Raw genomic sequence first — 22,991 nt, 5'->3', positions numbered from 1 at the left:
CTTTCTAGGTCCTCAGTGTCCTCTCTCTACCTTGCTGGTTTGTGGAGAAAGAGCCCAGGATTATGTGTGGATGGCTCAAGGGGAATGCCTATAAACAGCATGGGTCCCCCCTTACAATTCACTAACTAGACCTTGGTTACATGGCTATCACCTAACTGCAAAGAAAGCTAAAAAATTCGTGAGGCCACATGTCTAGAAAATGATATGAATGAGCAAAAGCACCACAGTCGATTCTGCAGCCACTGAGCTGTTTGCAAATATGGATTTCATAGCCACATCCGGAGCAAGTCCAACATGGGGGTCTAATTCCTCTCCAGTAATGTGAGCTTTTCTGACAACTCCTCCTAGGGCCTCAAACAAAACTAAGACAAAAAGAATTCCACTTACACAGCTTAATATACAGCAAACATAATCTGAGTACCACTTATCTAGCACTTCTCCAGCACAGCTCAGCTATTAACTGTGTCAGCTCTAATTCTTTACAGTTTCATAAACAAGAACAATTTCTAGTTCTTAAGCACTTCTGAGCAACAAGCACCACATACATTACTCTTGTGCTTTTTCTAGGAAGTGAATACCACTTTAATGTCCATTTTACAGATAGGAAACAGACACCAAGAAGGTTCTCCAATAATGAGTAAGTCCCACGCAATCTGCTCTAGATTTGAAACTCAGGCAACCTGGCCTGGGGTCTCCAACAGAAGTGAGGAAACTCTGGCCAAATCTGTCACACCGTCTGTTCTTGCAAAGTTTCACTGGAACACAGCCAGAAGCATTCATTTACATATAATCCAGGGCTACTTTTGTGTTACAGAAGCAGGGAGAAAAGAACACTGTACTAACTCTCTGGCCCTTCACAGGAAACTGTTGCCCACCCTGCGCTACAGTGGTGGGAGGGCCTTAGGCACTCTGCTTCCATGTAAACTGAAAAGGAATTTGACTTGGTGTTTTGATCCACTATCTGTACTCTCCATCAGCCACCTAGTCTGTGAAATCTCAGGTCAGTCTACTTTCCCTCAGGCAGCCAGGGCTCCTCCATCTGTTTGTAGTCTCGCAGGCAGATTCAACAGCATCTGTTGCGTTGTTTCACCAACACAGAGCTGATACTACCAAAGCATGCACTAACACTACTTTTCTACTAATGACTATGCCTATTCCCTCATAGTTTTTATATTTAGGTTGTAACTACCAAGGAAAACGTTACACAAATTTATCAACCCTACTGTTTTTGGTATGATAGGCTTCAATTTTCTACCTCCACCCCCTACCCTCTAGCTTTGAATGTTAGGGATAAAGTCATCCGCCACCAAATGACAGTGGATGTTTCTGGGCAATGGCTATCCAGGAAGGCAGGGCTTCCTCTGCTGAAGCTGGCCTATACCAGTGATCAACCTATGGCACGCATGCTGGAGTGGTCACGCAGAGCCCTCTCTGCTGGCACACAAGCCAAGCTGCCCCAGCACTGCCCCAAGCCAAGCATCAGATAACAGTGCACACAGGGGCAGTGTTGGAATGTTGGAATAAATGAGTGGGTTTCGGCTTACAGATTCGGGCACTCAGTCTCTAAAAGGTCTCCCATCACTGGTCTATTCTCTATTTTTTTCTTAAATTTAATTCATCGGCTATCTGCCTTTTATTCAAATGAACCATAAAAAGAAAATATATATGCTTGGCCTTTAAAAGCCTCTCAGTAGGGCCGGGGATTTAGCTCAGTGGTTTCGCCGCCTGTGCACAAGTGCAAGGACCCGAGTTCGATCCCTGGTACCAAAAAAAAAAAAAAAAAAAGACTCTCAGTATGGAACCAACACTGCATTTGTATTAAAAGATAAAAGGAAAGGAAAAATTGCACTACATTCAAAACTGTGATGAAAATAATTTATCAGATATTGTGGGGCACCACGCGGACTGCCCCCCTCATCAGCCCACTGCTCAGAGTGTGGAAGCTTGTGGCTTTGAGCTAAAGTGCTATCTGGGAATTGCCTTCAGCCTGGAGCTTGCTGCTTGGCCCTGTCAAAGAGGGAGGGGAAGTGCTTACCTCAGGGAAACTCTGAAACTTCCCATTAGCACAGTGGGGTATCTGTCATAATCACCACACTTCAATGTCTCCCTTACTCTTTTAGGGTGTTCTGCTGTTTCCCAAGGCCCTCCCCAAGAAATCCCCTGTATTACAAAGTCTATTTCATGAGAAGCTGATCTGAGAAAAACATCAAGTGTGCTTTCCTAAATGGTGCCATCAATAACACTTAAAACCATATTTAACAGTCAATGCCATGAGAAAAACATCAATAAAGAGCTTGGGCCAGGGATTTAGCTCAGTGGTTCCGACGCCTGCCTTGCAAGCGCCAGGTCCAGAGTTCAATCCCTGGTACCAAACAAACAAACAAACAAACACAAATAAACAAAAAAAATGAGAATAAAAGCAAAACACTGAGCAGTATACACCTCCAAAACAGGTAACAGGATACAGAGGCAGTAGCCATATGAAACAGCAAAGCAAGTAGCAAATAAGTGTCCTGGAGAGAGACTAAGGAGGGCGAGCATGCCTGCAAAATGGGAACAGCAGCCTGTGCAGTCTGCTCTGACAGCAGCCAGAGCTCAGCTTGGCTCAGCAGAGGCCCAGAGCCCCGAGCGTCTCCAGACAGTCATGCGCAATGACAAGTTCTATAAATAGCACTGCAAGCAGCAAAGTATAACACAGCTTCATAATTACAGACCAGGAGGCCTCACAGATGTTCTCCAAGGTGAGCACAGTCTGCTTGCAGGAGCCCTCCGCTGAGATGCCCACACACACGGTATCACTAGCCACCACGTCTACACAGAAAGAGTTACAATTTTACATGTCTCCAAAGACAGTGTCTTTTTCAAAAGAAGAAGCTTGGAAATAAGAAAGAGTGTTTTATGGAATGTTTGCAGCTTCCTAGTGGCAAATCCTGAGAAGCCAAACAGCTCCTAAACAGTGAAATGTCTGGAGTGGCAGCCACGCTATGCAGAGGCCATGAAGACAGTCAAAAGAGGGGGCAGCACAGAGCATGGGGAGAAAGAGGCCACACCACACAGAGCGGAAGTCAACCCAGACAGATGCCTTCATATGGCCCAGCCCAAGTGTGCCACAGAAAATATGGGGTAGGGTGAAGACAGGAAGGAAAAGATGAAACAAGGGTCAGGGCGGGGACCTGTGCTTCTTTCTCAGTGGCAATCCTTCCGTGCCTTCCAGTCGTAAGATATAAAAGTCATCCGATCAGACAGAGCACAGGAAATAACTCCAAGACACAGAAGAGGACCTAGGTTCAGACCTGGAGGACAAAACAGAGACCCCCGCTTCACACCAGGCTCAGCCACAGGCAAATGGAGCTGAGCTGGCTGAGGTGGCAGGCAGGCAGGGGATGGCAGAAGCAGCACACCTCACTTGCTGAGTCCCTACAGAGGACCCAGGCATCGAGGGCACAAAGCCAGGCAAACATTTTTTTAGTCTAAGCAGAGCAGGCTGTGGACAGCCAGGAGGGGACAAGGCCCCAGGACACTCTGCGCCTCCTTCTCTCATTAGCAGTCTGGAACCTCCTCCAGACTCTGGCCACAGACATCAGTGGGCAGCTGTTCCGATGGCAAGTGTCCACCTTCTAAGGGTTGTTAAACATTCTGAACATCAAGCTAGGCATGGTAGCAGACGCCTGCAATCCCAGCACTCAGGAGCCTGAGGCAGGAGGATCACAAGTTTGAGGCCAGCCTGAGCTACAGAAGGAGCTCAAGGCCAGCATGAATTACACAGAGACCCTGTCTCAAATAACCAAAAAGAAAAAAAAATTTTTTTTAACACCATCTCTGCCAATGTATGGAGTTAATAAAAGGTATTCAGGGTTTGGGCTGGGGCTCAGGCAGGATCTCAAGTCCCACGGCTGAGTGACAATACTAAATTAGGAAAGCAAGGTAGCTGCATTTCCCAAGCACCGCTGCCCTAGTCAGAATGTCCCCGAAACAGAACCATAGCGCTAAGGCTCAACGGAGCAGGAAGCACTGACCACTGCCGCCTGCAGTCCTTGAGCATAACCTTGGTCATGCAGAGGATGGACATGCATTTGGTCCGTGTTCAAGCCTTAAATGCTTTACTGGACTGCAGCATAATCCTTCCCAAAAATCTGCTTATGCTGAAGGCACATATCCCCAAGAAGAAAAAAAAAAAGTTTATTACCTAAACCACCAGTGGCGTGTCTATTATACATCTTGCTTTTCTTTTAAGACAAAAGATGTTAATGTATGAGTTATGTCTTCTAAACTAAAACCTCAGTATTCAGGTTTAATTGCAGTGCTGGCACTCTGTGATAAAAAATGGGTTTGGGTTGTAGTTTGGGCACTCGGCTCTAAAAGGTTTGTCATCACTGATAAACCTTTCAATAGTTGACACTGAATAAAGAGAAAAAAGAGAGTAGAGCTCACTAGATTGAAAACAAAGATGGTTAATGAGAGGTTAGATTGAACTATCTGTGGCTGGTCCATCTGTGGGTGGCAAAGGCATCTTTCACCACTGACATGTAGCAGGTGGACTGTAGCAGAGGTCACCTTGTGCTGACTGCTCCTTCTAAGGTTACGCTACTGAATCTCGAACAGCATCTAAGAGCGTTGAAGAGATTCTGTTACTGCTTCTTGCTTCTCTTGCAGTTATTTGGGCAATAGCTCTGAACTTTTTAACCTAGGTCATATGATTCTGGGAGAGTCTACATTTCCCAGTAGATTTATTTAAGTGGAGTTCATTTCAATTTGGCTTCTTTAGAGTGTTCACTGCAGCTTGACTTACATAAAATGCACTGATAGGCCTGACGGTAGAGATATGCTTCTTTTTCATCACTCTGTCCTTCAATACTGCTACTTATTTTATGTTCAGCATAAAGCAGATTTTTACTGTTTTGGTTCTCATTTCTTTTTAAAGATGTGTTTGTCTGAAATTTTCAGAAAACTCAAATTAGGAACTTAAGCACCCCTGAAATGCAATACTTTTTTGGAATTATGTGTATAAGTGTGTGTAACCATTTTTACCTCCAAAACATACCCCTCCAGAATAATCATTGGGTTTTTTTTGATTTTTTGTTTGTCTGGTACCAGGGATCAAACTCAAGACCTTGCGCTTGGGAGGCAGATGTGGTGCCACTGAACTAAATCCCCAGCCCCAGAATAATCCTTGTTCATTCACATCATCTTGATATTTCCTATGCTTACAGAGATACTTAAAAATAATCTAACAAAACACATTTTTCACTTTGCTTTTTATATTTAACAAGAAAACATACAGCATTTTTATGTACCTTCTTTTTGACAACCAAGTGATTTTCCAGAATATGAACATACTGTGCTTTAGCTAACTATTCTGACTGAAACTGTGATACTTCACAACTTCCCTAGTATAAACATACAATCAACAAGATATATGTATCTTGCTTTTGTTTTTGTTGTTGCTGCTGCTGTTGTTTTGTTTTGTTTTGTTTTGAGACAGAATCTCACTATGTAGTCTGGGCTGGCCTTGAACTCACTACATACCCCAGGCTCCCAGTGGTACTCCTGCTTCAGTCTCCAAGTGCTAGGATCACAGGCGTGCAATGCCACACCCAGCTTGTATCTTTAAATCTTCTTTAGTTAAAAGCAGAATTGGCAGGCCTTAGGAAAAAAAAAAATCGGTAACACCAGATTTGTCTCTAAAAATGTGCAAATTAAATTTCTAACACTATGTAAGTGCCTTTCAAATTCTATTTCCCTTCGACACTGGATAGTGTAAATCTTTTCATCCCTCACCAGTCTGATGGGCAAAAACCTAGTCTTAATTTGCACTTATTTACTAGTAAAGTTAAAATCTTTTTATACTTTATGAGCCATTTTGTTTTCTTCTTTGAATTATTTGCTCAGATCCTCTGCTTATTTTTGTACTATATCTAAAATATTGGTTTTTTAGCTTTTTATAGTAAAATTATCTGTTACATATGCAGCAAGTATTTTTGCCTTAGTTGCAATCTACCTTTTCATTTTTCATTCAAACCAGCTAATCTTTTTCCTTTATGATCATTCAACTTTTGTTTTGCTCAAGAACATTTCTAGCAACTGCAGAAGTTTAAATATTCTCCTGTATCTTTTTCTATTCCTTTTTAAGTTCTTTCAATGTAAATTTATAATTCATCTGGAATTAATTACATGTATATTTTCAATCCATCTGAAATTAATTTTTGACTAGTGTGAGGTGTACACAACAAATTTTATTTACTCCCACATGGGTAACATGATCCAGTAAACTATTCTTTCTTCAATGTGCTTATAAACCAGCTGTCTGGGGAAAAAAAAATCCCCAATGTAGACTTATTAGTCCAGTGCTCCAGAGAAACAGAATCGACAGGAAATAGAAAGTGGATAAACAGCTGCGAAGCTTTACTCTAAGGAACTGGCTCGAATGGTATGAAGCGTGCTAAGTCCCGATCTGCATAGTGGGCAGTGGTGCAGAATACCACATACAGCCAATCTTTTAGGTCAAAGACCACTGCTACAGCCAAGCCTGGTGGCACATATTTCCAATCCCAGCACTCTGGGAGGCTGAGGCAGGAGAATGGCAGGTTTGAGTCCTGCGGGGACAACTTAGCAAGACCCTGTCTCAAAATTTTAAAAATAAGAAGGACTAGGGATACGGCTTAGTGTGAAGGCACTGGGTTCAATCCTCAGTACTGCAAAAAAGAAACAACATCAGGAAGGAGAAACCAATCTTCTAGTTGAAATCTGAAGACAGGTGGGGAATTTTCTCTTACTTGTCAGGGGAGAAAAGAGAGGTTAGTCTTTTCTGTCCATTTCAGACATTCAACTGATTGGATGAGGTCTCCCCACATTATGAGGGTGATCTGCCTCATAAAGTCCACACATTTAAATGCTCATCTCATTCAAAAACATCCTCACAGACACCCAGACAATACCAACCAAGCCGTCTGCATGCCCAATGACCAGCCAAGTTGACACTGTCATACAGCACCTGCTAACACCCATCCTATAAACACTTCCAGGGCCCGGGATTTAGCTCAGTGGTTTCGCCACCTACTGCACAAGCACAAGGACCGGAGTTCAATCCCTGGTACCAAAACAAAACAAAACAAAACAAAAAACCACTTCCATCATGCCATAATATTACTGAGTATAAAGCGGAACCATATGCATACAACTGGCTCACCCTAGCCTAGAGAAGCCAGCTCCAGGCCATCGCTGGATGGAAGATGATTTGGTGTACTTTATACTTATAAATTTATATTATGTACACACATATATACATAATCCAGTCTTTCTGTGTCCAAAGATGAACAAGAAAGTCTGAGAGGATATTATCTTACTGACACAATTTATAAGGGTTTCTTCTCAGCTTTGATCATCTTAGATTTCTGCTAATATTCTTTATGGTAGAGGAAATTTTACTATAGGTAATAAACATATCTAGGAAGTGAGACATTTTTGGCACTGAAAATATATAAAGACATGCTTTTTAATTTTCAAAAATATGTGTCAATTATTTTAACTTAATCCCCAGAAGTGTGGGTTATCTTCCTATTGCAGGAAAGATCTTTCATTCTACTTTTTTTGGAGACAGGGTCTTGCTATGCTGCCTAGACTGGTCTTGAATTCATGGGCTCAAGGGATCCTCTTGCCTCTGTCTGTGGATTACGGGTGTGTACCACTAGGTAGGCTCCTCCTTCTACCATGTGTACTTAAAATGTTCCTAACAACCTAACCAGAGCCCAAAATGAAAACAGGCTCAAGTAAGCTATTGCAGAATGGAAGTGGACTAAAGTCGACCTATCAGTTTTAGAGTGAAACTCCTCCAACAAAGGAGTGATGCTCCCAAAGTATCACTGGAAGACTGGTATCACTGGGAGGTGCACAGGAGGGCTGCCAGTTCTATACGTGGCCATTTGAGTTTTTTTTTAAAAAACCACATTACAAATGCTAGCTTTAAGAAAGAGTATTCCTCAATTTAATAAGGTAGGAGGAGAAAGAGGATCAGGACATTTGATTTCAAGTCGAGCTTTGACTCAACTGGCTAACATTTTATTAGTGTTTGCTTTTTTTCATAAGGATTAGGGAAAATCAATTTGGGTACTTCCATGGTCAGCTAATTTAAAAAGCTTTCTTAGCATAATCATGCCACACCAATAGGCTCCTAAAAATAGCATTCACAGGAGCAGTGTTACTTCCCATTCAGACCCCATGGAGGCTGGCAAGCCCCTCCTCACAAGGCAGGTTCACCTCACCCCGGCAGAGGAGAACAGTGCAATGCTCACAGGATGCCTGATGTTGGGGGTGGAGGTGAGGAGATAGGCAGAGTCCAGACCAGAGACCACTATGATTATGGCAGAGAGGTCAGGAGAGAGAGACAAATTAAAGGAGAAAGGTATCATAGCCTAAGCACGAGACCTGCCCTAGCCCTTGATAGCCCCTTGGCTCTACCCTCCATTGTTTTGGAGTTTCTTCTTGTTTTGTTTTGTTTTTGAGACAAGGTCTTGCTAAATTCTTTAAATTGGGATCAAACTTGTGATCCTCCCAAATCAGCCTTCCAGAGTGCTGGGATTACAGGCATGCTCCAGCACACCTGCTCCCTCCATAGCTTTGGTGCACCTGGCCAAACCATGTATACCCAAACTCCTGCTGGGATGTAGTGTTCATTTATTCCAAGGGACCAAAGGGGCTGTGGTCTCTAGATTGTGTACCCTTCAGAGAGGACATCGCCCTGGAAGAACACTCAGATGGAAGTCCTGTCTCCTTCCACTCTGTCCTGCACCTGCTCCACACTCCACAAAGGTAGCCAGCAACAGCCGCCAAGAGGCAGAAGCCACTCACATTGATTAACATGTAAGAATTAGCTGCCTTCTATGGTATCTCAGCTGATAAAATCAAATCATCATGTCAAAAGGAGTGAAAACTTCCAAAGAAGATTATAAAGTCAACAAACTTATACTGTCACCATCAAACATTTATTCCCATCTTGGGGTAATGCCCAACTCTTCAAATGATTCATTTTAACTATGAAGGCAATTCAGTAATAATCACAATTATACGCAAATCTCCAAAATTATCCCTACATGATGCAGTATGACTAAGTATGACTTAATACATCAATTAACAAAAAGAACTTAAATACAAAATACCCAGCTAGAGTGGTAAAATACAGAATACATAAATAAATCAAGATATATTCTGAGCAAGCAACATTAAGTAGGGCAGTGTAAAAAGGATAACAATGTTTATTTACATGGTCCTGAATGAGGCTGGTGACAAAAGTGGTTCCAAAGAATTCTAAATTCCTCTCTTTGTCATCCAAACACAGACTGCCAAAAAATTTCTCCAGCAATAAGATGGTAAAACATTCAAGCTAAACATAATCCTGAACTCTATTTATATTTACACTGTCCAGGTGGAAGGATCATGGAAACAACTATTTCCCTCAAAACCCTCAACTTACTCCTCTGCTTTCAGGTCATCTCATCTCCCAGCGTATATATTTTTAGCATCCCTTATTAATCCCTTTGACTCCCTTCTCTCTACTCATCATTTCCTGAAGCAAGACGTAATTTCCTGACACAGAAAGGATAAATACAAATTCCTGTTCCACAACTGAATTACTATAAGGATACCAGGGAGTTTAGACTTTCATTGCCTTGAAAACTGATTTATTCTGATACTTATCTTCAGAAGCAGATTCAGAAAGTATGTTGCCAGAAGAGAATTTACAATGAGAATATATCAAGTATAAATTAAATTACTCTGAATGAAATCATGTTTACTTTTCATATAGTGCAAGTAGATTATTAAAAACCAACCTTTAGTATGCGGGGAGTGGCACCAAGGTCCACTCAGAGTCCATTTATCCATTTGCCATTCATCTTCCTTTTTCTCCACTTGTACTGGGTCTCATTTATTCAATAATTCAACAACTACATTGAGGCCCACTGTGTCGGGCACCAGAAACAAGAGGGACAGACGTAGAATGCACAGACCTGGGCAAGCAGGCCAGTGGGGAGGAGACATGTGCACAGTAATGCAAGGGTGGCCACAGAAGGGAGCAGGCTCAGCTGACACAATGCGGAAACCGAAGAGAGAGTAGGGTCTTTGGGGGAAAAGAAAACCACTATGTGAAGGAAGTCAGGGACATGGCTTCAACTACCAGTGAGAATTCAGCAAGGTCAAAGGCAAGGAAAGGCTCAACAGTCAAAGTGAGCAGGATGCATGAAGACATCGAAAGCAAATCACAAGATGGGAGACCAGGGATTCGGTCCGAACACCATGTCGCTCTACTCACGCTAAAGGTAGTTAGTGGTGACTCTAGAATTGTCTTTCTTTTTTTTAAAGAAAACTGGAAAATCTCCAAGGTTCCTCAGTAGAAAGCTTATCAAACCTTCATGAGTCAATGGGATTATGCTCTTCTCAAGCTAGTACACTTACGCTTCACTGTAGGCATAAGTATTCATAGAGAATTTAAGAGCAGGCAGAGAAGACCAAATATGAAGTATCAGGATCCAAGACATCTTCATGATCATGTTCATGATTCTGCTAAGAAAATGCAAATATTTCCAGGCAGGGTCATATTTCAAAAAACAGTATGGGTTAGTAATCTCAGTGGAAACTGGCAATGAACAGGAAGGAAAAAAATGAGCACCCAAGAGGGAGAATTTGTCTGTTTCAGAGTCTAGTCTGCACTAGCACTGGTACCCACAATACAAAAGGTATTCTTGAGTAGCCCAGCTAATACTGAATAGCACACCACTTTATGTGTTAGCCATTTCTTGGTATATTTAATAAAACAAATCTAAACCAAACATAATACCAAACTAGCACTAGTCCCAGAGTCTCATAAAGGAATGCCATCAAATCCTAAAAGTATAAAAACAAGACAAAATAAAAGCCTGAAAAACTTAACGTTAAACATTAATAGAACTGTCTCAGAGCTTAGAGAAAATGTGGGAAACACTAGATTTTTATAAGGCAAATACAACACTGACAGAAAAATCTGACACAGATTGCCTCAAAAGAGGAAACTTTGTACCAGCCTCTGATATAGGCATAGTGTTACCTCAGGTCACAAACAGTTTTGTTTGCGAACAATCTGATTCACAAACAGAAGCATCTGGCAAAATTTTGGTTTTGTTTATGAACGCTGCATCAGGTGATGAACATCACCACAGCCATTTTTCCCACATGAACAAGAACATGGCCATCTTTTCTAGAATCATAGAATAAATTAAGTTCAGGAACCAAGATACCACTGTATTAATGCAAAAATACTAATTAAAATATCAGTGTAAAAAAAAATCAGTGAGTAGAATCAACAACCCGCTAAAGGGGGAGATAACATGATGAAGGGGGATTTGTTATAGGAATTCAGGATAAGTCCAGTGTTGGAAAATCTATCATTATATTTCACTACTATATTTCAGGACACCCATACAAACATACCCTTTAGCAGAGAAAAAGCATTGGAAAAAAATTCAGTATCTTTGATAAAAACATTCAACAAAATGGGGACAGATGACTCATTGAAGACCGTATCCTTTCAGGAAAGCAGTAAGGCTTATCAGATATTTCAACACGGGATTTAGTAACAGGAATTGTTTAACAGGTATTAGAAAAGTGAAACAGCAAGAACAGGACACAGAGGTAACCTAGAGATAATAAATTCAAGGAAGCAACTACTACCCATAGGAGTATGGGACAAAGGGACGAATACAGTCACAAGCACACTATGTGGAGATTCACGGGAGGAGCCTCAGAAAGCCGGGGCTCAGCACTGTGAGGAGAGGGGACTGCTCGGCCCAGAGGAAGGACCCTCTGCCCTGGGGCTCACACCTGGGCCTGGCTGCTGGTATCCACAAGGGAAAATGATAAGGCTCGTCCTAGCAGTCTAGAGATAGAAGGCTGAGACCCCTGTACAGGGCATCTCTGAGACAGGAAGTGCATTCCTTCCTTCCACCTTCCCAACTGTACAGAAAGAAGTCCTGAGTCTGAGCTGGCTTCAGTATTGTAGTAGAGGGGGTCAGAGGAGTTACTGGGTGCCAGCATTCAAACTTCTGGCAAAGAAGCTACCTGAGAATCACATATGCAGTGTCTCATTGGAATATTTACTCTGTATTCCCATCAAACATCTTACTGGTTTAAGTTTTTGTATGTGTCTTGATTTATTTAGTAATGTGGGGCTATGTTATGTTCTTTATGGTTTCCTGTGTTTATCAGGTTGTTACTTTTGTATATTTGTTCTGTCCCTGGCTCTGACTGAATGGGTGTCAGGTCTCTCCCTTATCTCAGCTGTCTACTTTTTTTTACCTCAAACCCCCGAGACAATATTATTAACGTATTTCTTTATTCCTTTTCCAAACACATAAACTCCTCATCTCAAGTTTTTAAATTCCCCATACTTAGCTTTCTCACAGTCACTCCTATCTCCTCTAGTATTATTTCTTGATCCTCCCCATCCTAAGCCTTTGGTTCTTTCATATCTTACCTGTCAGCAAGTTCTGACAACCATATAGCTCTCCTCAATCACAAAGTAAACCCCCCTTTACCATATCTTGCCCTTGCCTCCACAAATATCCTCTGAAAACTCTCAGTACTAACCCCTAAACTCAACTAAAAGTACCCCAATAAAATCAGACCCCACCTCAATCTCTTCTTCTCATCCACCACTATTCCTTCCCCCTTCAAACCTCCCCTCAGTGCCAAACACCACTTGTCCAACCACCTCCAATTCTCCCCAACCCACCTCACCTACCTCACTGCAGAAAGACAATCAACTGTCATACTGTCATAGAGAATAGACAAAAAGAGGAAGAGTAACTGCAAGGACTATCATATAGAAGTGTTCTAAGATTGAATCTGTGGATGCTGTAACAGAAGGAATTCTTTCACCATAAGGACAGAGACAAAATCACTTAAAGTAAATAAGAGAAGGAGTGCTGGGGATTTAGCTCAATGGCACTGCACTTGTCTCACAAGTGCAAGGCCCTGAGTTCGATATCCCAGTACCAAAAAAAAAAAAAAAATAAGAGAAGTAAATACCACCACTGGACATACAAAGCTGAAAATTATTCACAGGGAGACAACATCCTACTAAAAATCTCCATAGAAGCCTCAAATTGTCCTCACTTCTCCAGTCTCCAACCTGCAGTAAACCACTCCCAGAAAGGAGGGGGAAAACAGGGGGCCATATGCAATTTAAAAAAAACAGATATAGACAGATGGACAGATGGACAGACAGACAGACAGACAGACACACACACACACACACACACACACACACACACGAGAACGGGGAATCAAGGAAACAAAAGATCTCCAAACGCCTCCAACTCTCCCAAGGCAAAGCAAGGGGTCCCAAAGAGAAAAGAAAACAAATACAAGGAAGAAGAAATTTATGAAAAGTTCTTGGGAGAGTTGAAGAAAATAGATGAGTTCAAAGAGGAAGTGAACCAAAAGTTCACAGCAATTTCACTCAATATGAGCACGGCAAAATTCGAAGAAACAGGTAAAAAACTGGACACAGTAAACAAAACAGTTCAAAATTTGAATGACAGATTCAACAAGGATATGGAATCTGTGAAAAGATGTCAGACAGAAATACCTAGAATAAAAAATAGTACAGAATTCATAAATCACAGAAACAACCAATGGGAAGACAAAAGTATCTGATATGAAGGACAAAATAGTGAATTATGATACAGAGCTCAAAGAAGCTAAAAAGAAAATAAGAGAACAAGAGAAGACTATCCAGCAGCAACTAGATAACAAGAAGACCAATTTAAGGCTAATTGGAGTTAAAGAAAAACTAGAAGATAGCACAGATGGATTCACTAACATGCTTACAGATATTGTGGAAGAAAATTTCCCAAATATAAGAAAAGACTTGAAAATGCAAGTGACACTTATAGAACATCAAACAATGATGATGAAAGGAAAAGCTCACCAAGGCATATTTTTGCTAAATTCCCAGATATCCAGCAACCCCCCCCCAAAAAAAACCAGAATTAAGGCAGCTAGAGAAAAACAAAAATCACATATAAAGGTAAACTAATTAGAATCACATCAGACTTCTCAGTACAAACCCTGAAGCCCAGTAGAGTTTAGATTGAAGTATTTCAAGCCCTAATAGCAAATAACTTCCAACCAAGCTAATCTTCCAAATAGATGGAGAAATAAGGTATTTCTATGAAAAAGACCAGCTCAGAAGACATATGAGAGATAAACTATCTCTACAGTATTTTAAAATATTGACAGAAACAATGAATGAGACACAGCTAAAAACAGAGGAAAATAGGGAGGTCAACAGATAAACAGCAACATAGAACATCAGGAATAGAAAAACAAAGGATACACCAACAGATAAAGAAGGCAATGACAGTAAATAACCAACACATCTCAATAATATTTCTCAATGTTAAGGGACTCAACTCTCCAATTAAAAGACACAGGATGGCAGACTAGATCAAAAAAATAGAATCCAACAATCAATAAACTCATTTAATCCAGAAAGATATTCACAGACAAAGAATGTAAAACAATATTCCATGTACCAGGATCCACAAAACAATCAAGAATAGCAATTTTAATATCAGACATGGGAAACTTAAAACTGACTAGAAGAGACAGAGAAAGTCACTACATACTAGTTAAAGGAACAATCAAAAAGAGATAACATTGATAAACATATATGCACCAAATACTGGAGCACTTATCTTCATAAAATAAAAACTGCTGAAATTAGAAAATCAAATAAACATTAACACAATCATAGTAGGGAAATTTAACACCCCACTTTTTTTTGTAGTACCAGGGATCGAAATCAGAGCCTTGCACTTGTGAGGCAGGCACAGCACCACTGAGCTAAAGCCCTGGGCCTAACACCCCACTTTTACAAAGAGACAGATCAACTAACCAAAAAACCAATAAAGAAATTTCAGAGCTGAACTGGATCCTTGAACATATGGACTTAATGGATATATACAGAGTATTCCACCCCTCTACAAGAGTACACATTCTTTTCAGCAACACATGGTACTTTTTCCAAAATAGATCACATACTAGTCCACAAAACCTATTTAAGTAAATACAGAAGAAGAGAAATTACCCCATGTATACTGTCAGACCACTGTGCAATGAAAATAGAAATCTACCAACCAAGAAATCTCAGAAAAGGTAAAAGCTCCTGGAAAGTTAACAATATACTCCTAAACAACCAATGGGTCACAGAAGAAATCAAAGAAGGAATTTAAAAATTTCTGGAAGTTAATGACAATAACAATACAACTCACTGAAACTTTTAGGACACTATGAAGGCAGTTCTAAGAGGAAAATTCATTGCAATCAATGGTCACATTAGGAAAACAGAGGAGCTCAAATAGACAACTTTATGAGAAATTTTAAAATACCTGAGAAACAACAAACCAGCCTCAAGCCAAAATTAGGGAAGGAAATTATAAAGATCAGAGTGAAAATCAATAAAATTAATAATTTTTTAAAAAACGGTAAAAAAAAAAATAAATGAATCAAAGAGATGGTTCTTTGAAAGAACAGATTAAATAGATAACCCTCTACCAAGACTTAACAAGAGAAAGTGAGAAAAGACTCATATCAGTGCAATTAGAAATGAAAAAGGAGAAATCACAACAGACACTGTGGAAATCCAGAAGACAATAACTACTTTGAAAAATTATATTCCAACCAATTAGCAAATTTTGAAAAAATGAACAGATTCCTAGACACATACAAACTACCAAAACTAATCCAAGAAGATATGCTTAACAATTCAATAACAAGTAATGAAATTAACACAGTAATAAGGAATCTACAAGTAAAACAAGCCCAGGACCTGTTGGATTCACTGCTGAATTCTATAAACCTTTAAGGATGTTATATCACTGATGCTCCTGAAGATCTTCAAAGAAATTGAAAGGGAAGGAGTGCTCCCAAGCTCATTTATAGAAGCCAGTATCACCCTGACCCAAAACAGGATAAAGGCCCAACTAGAAAAGAAAACTACAGCCCAATCTCCTTAGTGAACAAAGATGCAAAAAATCCTCAACAAGATATTAGCAAAGAGAATGCAGTGCATTATCTAAAAGATCATATAGCATGATCAAGTAGGTTTCATCCCAGAGAGATCCAAGGATGGTTCAACATATAGCAGTCAATAAATGTAATACAATACATAAACAGGAGCAAGGTCAAAAACCATACGATCATATCAATACATCCAGAAAAGGCTTTCTATAAAATCCAACACCCCTTCATGATAAAAACCCTGAAGAAAACAAGTAGAAGGACCATATCCGAATATGATAAAAGCTAGATATGACAAACCAATAGGCAGCATCATACTAAATGAGGAAAAGTTAAAAACATACCCCCTAAATCAGGAATAAGATAAGGATATGCACTATTCAACATAGTACTTGAAACATTAGCCAGAGCAATTAGGCAAGAGAAAGAAATAAGAGACACTATAGGAAAAGAAGAACTCAAATTATCATTATTTGCACATGACATAATGCTCTACATAGAAGACCCAAAGAACTCCACCAAAAAACTCTTAGAATAACCAACTTCAGCAAAGTAGCAGAATACAAGATCAACACACAAAAATCATCAGCATTTATGCAGACCAGCAATGAATGGGATGAGAAGGAAATTACGAAAATAATACTATTCACAGTACCGTCAAGAAAAATGAACTATGTAGGAATTAACCTAACCAAGGAAGTAAAAGGCCTCCACAAAGAAAACTATAGTACTCTGAAAAAGGAGATTGAAGAAAATATCAGAAAATGGAAAGATATTCCCTGCTCTTGCATAGGCAGAATCATTGTCAAAAGGTCACATTCCCAAAACTGTTTCACAGATTCAATGCAATGCCAATCAAAATGCCAACAGCATACTTTACAGATCTTGAAAAAACAACTCTCAAACCCATATGGAACCAGAAGAGACCCAGAATAGTAAAAGCAATTTTGGGCAATAAGACCAAAGCAGGAGGCATAGCAATACCTGACTTCAAGCTATACTACAAAGTAATAGTAATAAAAACAGCATGGTACTGGAACAAAAACAGATATGTGGATCAATGAAACAGAATTGAGGATACTGAAACTTCCCCTGACACATTCAGCTACTTGATCTTTGAAAAAGGGGCCAAAAGCATATGTTGGAAGACAGAGAGCCTATTCAACAAGTGGTGCTGAGAAAACTGGTTACCTGTGTGCAGAAGATTGAAACTGGTCCCCTTTTCTCTCACCATATACTAAATTAAAATTAAAATGGATCAGGGAGTTGATCCTCAAGCAGGTTTGCATCCATAAGTGGAGTTCGGGCCCAGTATCCTCTCCTCTACCTGGGCGGGCCCTGCTCCAGCCCCCAGTGGAAATGCGCTCAGCCAAGAGGGTCCCAGCCACCCCAGTGCGGCCTCCACCACATAACAGGCATCTAGCTCGAGTAGCATACCCTCGCTCACCTAGTGCCAGCATCCAGTGCACTCCTAATCAGGTGGAGAGCTCTCCACAAACAAGCCTGCCTGCCAGAGAACAGCTGGAGGATCCTGAGCAGGCCCAGGACTCAGATCCTCACTCTCCAATGCTTGGCATCGCACGGACACCTATGAAGGCCAGTAGTGCAGACCCTGAGAGTCCACTGGTGAAACAGCTGAGTGAAGTATTTGAGACTGAAGTCTTGAAGTCGAATCTTTCCCCAGAGCCTCTTCTGCCCCTGGGAGCAGTTTCATCATCTGAACTGGACTTGACTGTGGATACTCACTTGTCCCTGGAGGACAAGACTAAGCTCCCCTCTAAACAGGTGTTGTCCAAGGAAGAAGCTACACAGCCCACAGCAACCCCCATGGCCAGCCAGAGTTCAGACAAGCCCTCAGGAGACCCCAAGACTCCCTGATCTTCAGGTTCTAAGCACAATAGACAGAAACAAAACAGCAAGGTACTAGGGAGATCTCCCCTCACCATCCTGGAGGATGACAACTCCCCTGGGACCCTGACAGCACAACGGGGTAAGTGGCCTTCTCCCCTGAGTGAAAATGTTAGGGAACTGAAGGAAGGAGCCAATATTGGACCTGAATGACTTCTGAAAACTGGAGGGCGTGCATGAGAGCCTGCCCAGAACCATGACAAGGAAAATCAGCACTTTCCTTTGGTAAAGAGCTAGCCCCACCGTGGGCTCACCCTGGACTCTCGGGGCCTGGTGATCTTGTGTTGTCTCAAACCTTCTTCCCCAGGGAGACTGGATTTTCAAAGGCTTCTTTGACTTCTCTTAAAGTGCCAATTCTGGGACTTAGAGCTTTACTGGGCTTCGTGTCTTAGGTGTTCTTGTATATTAAAGGAAGTGATTTTAAACAATGATAAAAAAATTAAAATGGATCAAAGATCTAAACATTAAAACAGAAACTTTAAACCTACTGTAAGATAAACTAGGTAAAATATTTTAAGACACAGGTGTAAGAAAGGATTTTTTAATCAGAATCTCAACTGCACAAGAAATAACACCAAGAATTAGCAAACAGGATCAGACTAAAATCCTCTGTAAGGGGCCAGGGATTTAGCTCAGTGGTTCCACCACTTGCCTCACAAGTGTGAGGTCCCAAGTTCAATCCCAGTACCAAAAAAACCCCTCTGTACAGCAAAAGAATCAATCAGTAAGGTGAACAGACAGCGTACAGAATGGGAAAAAAATTTTGCCAGCTGCTCCTCAGACAGAAGGCTAATATCCAGAATATACAAAGAAATTTAACCACCTAAATTTAACAATCCAGTCCAGAAATGACCAAGAAAAATGAACAGATACTTCACAGAGGAAGAAATACAAATGGTCAACAAATACATGAAAAAAATGCTCAACATCTCTGGCCATTAGAGAAATGCAAATTAAAATGCTAAGATTCCATCTTACTCCAGAAAGAATGGTAATCCTTAGGAAATCAAACAATAACAAATGCTGGCATGGCTGTGGTGAAAAAGGAACCCTCCTGCATTGTTGGTGGGAATGTAAATAGTACACCATTATGGAAATCAGTAATGAGATTTCTCAAAGAGCTGAAATTAGAAATTCATATTACTTAGTGATCCTCCTGCTAGGTATCTTTCCCAAAAAGCTTAAGACATTATACTAAAATGATGCATGCATAACAATGTTTACAGCAGCACAATTCATAATAGCTAAATCCTATAACAGCCTGTATATTCATCAATAAATGATTGGATTTTTAAAATGTGGTATCTATATATAATGGAATATTACTTGGCTATAAAGAATGACAGATTTGAGACATTTGTAGGAAAATGGATGCACCTGGAGATTATAATGTTGAGTGAAAAAAAAACAGACACACAAGCTTAAATACTGTATGGTATCTCTTATCTGAGTGAAACAAAGTACAAAGAAAGTGAAAAATAAGGATGGATTGAAAAGGATTAGAAGGTGGAGCTCTTGCAATATAGGGAAAGGGTCCAAGGGAAAAATCACGAGGCATGAGAAGGAAAGGAAGAGGAAATAAGTAGAAGATATCCCATGTGCAGAAACCTAATAAACTCAATTAATGTAAACATTACATGTCATAACATGAGCTAAGATCAATAATATCAACAAGCATAAAAAATAGGATAGGGAAATTGGAGGAGGAAGGAGGGGCAGGGAAGAGCAAGGGGATTTGAAAAAAGAAACAAGCTGAGCTGTGTACAAGATGACTGCAAAATGCATGAATTGCAAACATGTACTAATAAAATAAAAATTTAAACTTAAAAAATAACAAGAGAAATAAAAGGAATAAAGATAGGAAAGGAAAAAGTTAAACTATCATTATTTGTAGATGACATGATACTCTACATAGAAGAACCCAAAAATGCCACCAAAAGACTTCTAGATTTAATAACCAGATTCAGTCGCACAGCTGGAAACAAGGTCAACACTCAAAAATCAATAGCCTTTCTGTACACAAATAACAAATTTACTGAAGAAACTTACTGAGAAATTAAGGAAAACACACCTTTCACAATAGCATCGAAAAAAATAAAATACTTAGGAATCAACCTAACAAAGGAAGTGAAGTATCTTTACATTGAAAACCACAGATCGGGGCCAGGGATTTAGCTCAGTGGTTTCGCCGCCTGCTGCGCAAGCACAAGTACCCGAGCTCGATCCCCAGTGCCAAAAAAAAAAAAAGGAGAATGTAAAAGAAAAGAAAACCACAGTGCTCTGAAAAAGGAGATTGAAGAGGATATCACAAAATGGAAAGATAACCTTTGCTCATGGGTAGGAAGAGCCAACATAGTAAAAATGGCCAAAATTGTTATATGATTTAATCCAATCCCAGATAGGAAGAACCAACATAGTAAAAATGGCCAAAATTGTTATATAGATTTAATCCAATCCCAATCAAAATACTATTAGCATACCTCACAGAACTACAGAAAACAATTCTAAAATTCATTTGGAACCAGAAGAGGCTTAGAATACAAAACAATTCTGGGCAACAAAGGCAAGGCAGGGGCCTCACAATCTCTGACTTGAAATTATACTATGGAGTTACAGCGTGGTATTGGGGGAAAAAAAAAGCAGACTCAAGATCATGGGACAGATTAGAAGATGAAGAAACAACTCCAAACACACTCAGCCACCTTATCTATGACAAAGGGGCCAAACACCCTCATTGGAAGAAAGATAGCCTCTTTAATAAATGGTAGTGGAAAAACTGGCTGTCCACATGCCAAAGACTAAAACTAGATTCATGTCTCTCACTGTGTACTAAACTAAAATCAAAATGGATCAAAGATCCAAATATTAAAAAAGAAACACTAAATCTGCTGAGAGAGAGAATAGGTAGAACTCTTGAAGACATAAGTGTTGGCAAAGACTTTATGAACAAAACCCTGATCACATGGGAAATATTACAAAGAATGAACAACTGGGATCTCATATTACTAAAGAGCTTTTGCACAGCAAAAGAAATCACCAACACAGTGAAGACACAACCAACAGAGTGAGAAAAATGTTTGCCAGCTGATCCTCAGATAAAACACTAATATCTGCAATATATAAAGAACTGAAAAAAATCAAACCCCCATAATTTAAAGACCCAATCCAAAAATGGGCATCTGAGATCAATACACAGTTCTCAGATGAAGAAGGAGAAATGGCAAATAAATATATGAAAAAATGTTCAACATCACTGGTCATTCAAGAGATGCAAATTAAACCAATGCTGAGATTCCACCTCACTCCAGAAGGAATGGCTATTATCATGTAATCAACTCTTAACAAATGCTGTCAGGGCTGTGGGGAAAAACGAACCCTTCTCCACTGTTGGTGGGAGTGTAGACTGGTACAACCACTGTGGAAATTAGTGTGGAGATTCCTCAAAGAACTAGGACTAGATGTTCCATCTGACCCAGCTATTCCCATTCTTGGCATCTTTCTGAAAAAATTAAAAGCATCATACCACAGCGATATATGCACACTCATGTTTATAATGGCAAAGTTTGTAATAGCTAAATCTTGGAAACAGCCCAAGTGCCCATCAACCAATGAATGGATTAAAAATGTGGGGTTTTTAAAAATACAGCTGGAGTACTGCTCAGCCATAAAGAAGGATAAACTTGAGACATTTCTAGCTAAATGGATGTACCATGAGACCGTACTCTTAAGTGAAATAAATCAGACACACGTGTCTAAATATTGCATTGTTTCTCTGATGTGAGAAACTCAAAATGTAAATAGGGACCAAGATGTATAACAGGCGTTGTGAAACAGGAAGAAAATGTTCAAATGAGAAGGGACACTAGGGTGGCAGAAAGGGGAAAGGAAAGGCAAAGAAAAAATGAGAAAAGAAAGATAAAATGGAAACAAAGCTTTTGTAAATAAGGAGGGGAAGAGGGTTTGAAGGGAAGGAAGGATAATGAGAAAAAATATGAGTCAAGATCTATCATGTACAGATACAAATTCCATATGACGAAAGTGATCATTATGTATATCTAAACTGTACCAATAAACTCAATAAAAAATTTTTAAATAAATGTTAATAATAAAATTAAAATTTAAAAATAAAAAGGAGGTGCCTCAAGGCAGAGACAAGTCCTATTCCACTTCACTGTAGTCCATCTAAGTTCTGACAGAAAGCCTGAGTCAGCAAGGTTTGCAGACCCAAGCCCTTCAGAACAGCACACTCGAGTGCGCTGCCCTCTCTGTGCTGTTGGTTCTGCAGGAGTGAGACTGGCAACAGGCGAGGGAGGTGACAAAGCTCTCCTGGACCCCTGGCTTCATCTTATAGCTCCCAGTGCCCAGCCCAGGGGCCTATGCCCGGCCCTGACTGTGCAGGGCCCTACCCTGAGGATCTATTAAAGTAGATGTAATAAAGGTATTATTAACTAGATTTCAGTCACTGGAAGGCTCAAGTGCAAGACAACACTGAAGCTTGAAGGAACTCGGGCACATTGTCCTGCCCTTTATAAAGCAGCTCCTCTTTGGTATAAAATGTTGCCCTGAAAGCATCAAATGTGCAAAAATCTCTTGAGACCCTTGGGTTTCAGGGCCCAGAAACTAAAATACAAGATTAAAAGTCTTAAGTTATACCTCCTCTTTCACATACAATGTTCAGTGACAGAATTCCAGAATGCCTTACGTGTTCATGCTTACGTGTTCATGGAGCACCCTGACTACACATTTCCTCTTTTGACGCCATCTAATGATTTGGGGCGGGGGCACAGGTACTGGGGATGGAACTCGGGACCTTGCGCTTACAAGGCAGCGGTGGCACCACTGAGCTAAAATCCTGGCCCAGTAATTTTTTTAAATCTTCATCTCAAGTGAATTGCTGTATGAAACCTAATATTCTTTTTTTTTTTTTTACACTGTATATCCTTTTCTTGGTACATTTTAGGTATACAATATAATGACATTCATCATTGGAAATTTGCACCTTTACATACTCTCTTGGTTCTTATTTTTCCCGC

The 22,991-nt window shown here is 40.2% G+C and overlaps 1 protein-coding gene and 1 pseudogene across 14 annotated transcripts in view; one reads left to right on the top strand and one right to left on the bottom strand.

The window, feature by feature from the left end:
- Window positions 1-22,991, bottom strand: part of Dst (dystonin) — a 456,427-nt gene that overhangs the window by 410,798 nt on the left and 22,638 nt on the right. The gene's annotated exons all lie outside the window — the stretch shown is intronic.
- LOC101716713 (cell division cycle-associated protein 3 pseudogene) lies at window positions 17,410-18,195 on the top strand (annotated as a pseudogene).

The sequence above is a fragment of the Heterocephalus glaber genome, unplaced genomic scaffold (genome assembly GCF_053883595.1).
Source record: "Heterocephalus glaber isolate CG9 unplaced genomic scaffold, H.glaber_assembly_v1.0 deba00000594, whole genome shotgun sequence".
Lineage (NCBI taxonomy): Eukaryota > Metazoa > Chordata > Mammalia > Rodentia > Bathyergidae > Heterocephalus > Heterocephalus glaber.
The sequence above is the reverse complement of the archived record's forward strand: the minus strand, read 5'-3'. Positions and strand labels throughout refer to the sequence as shown.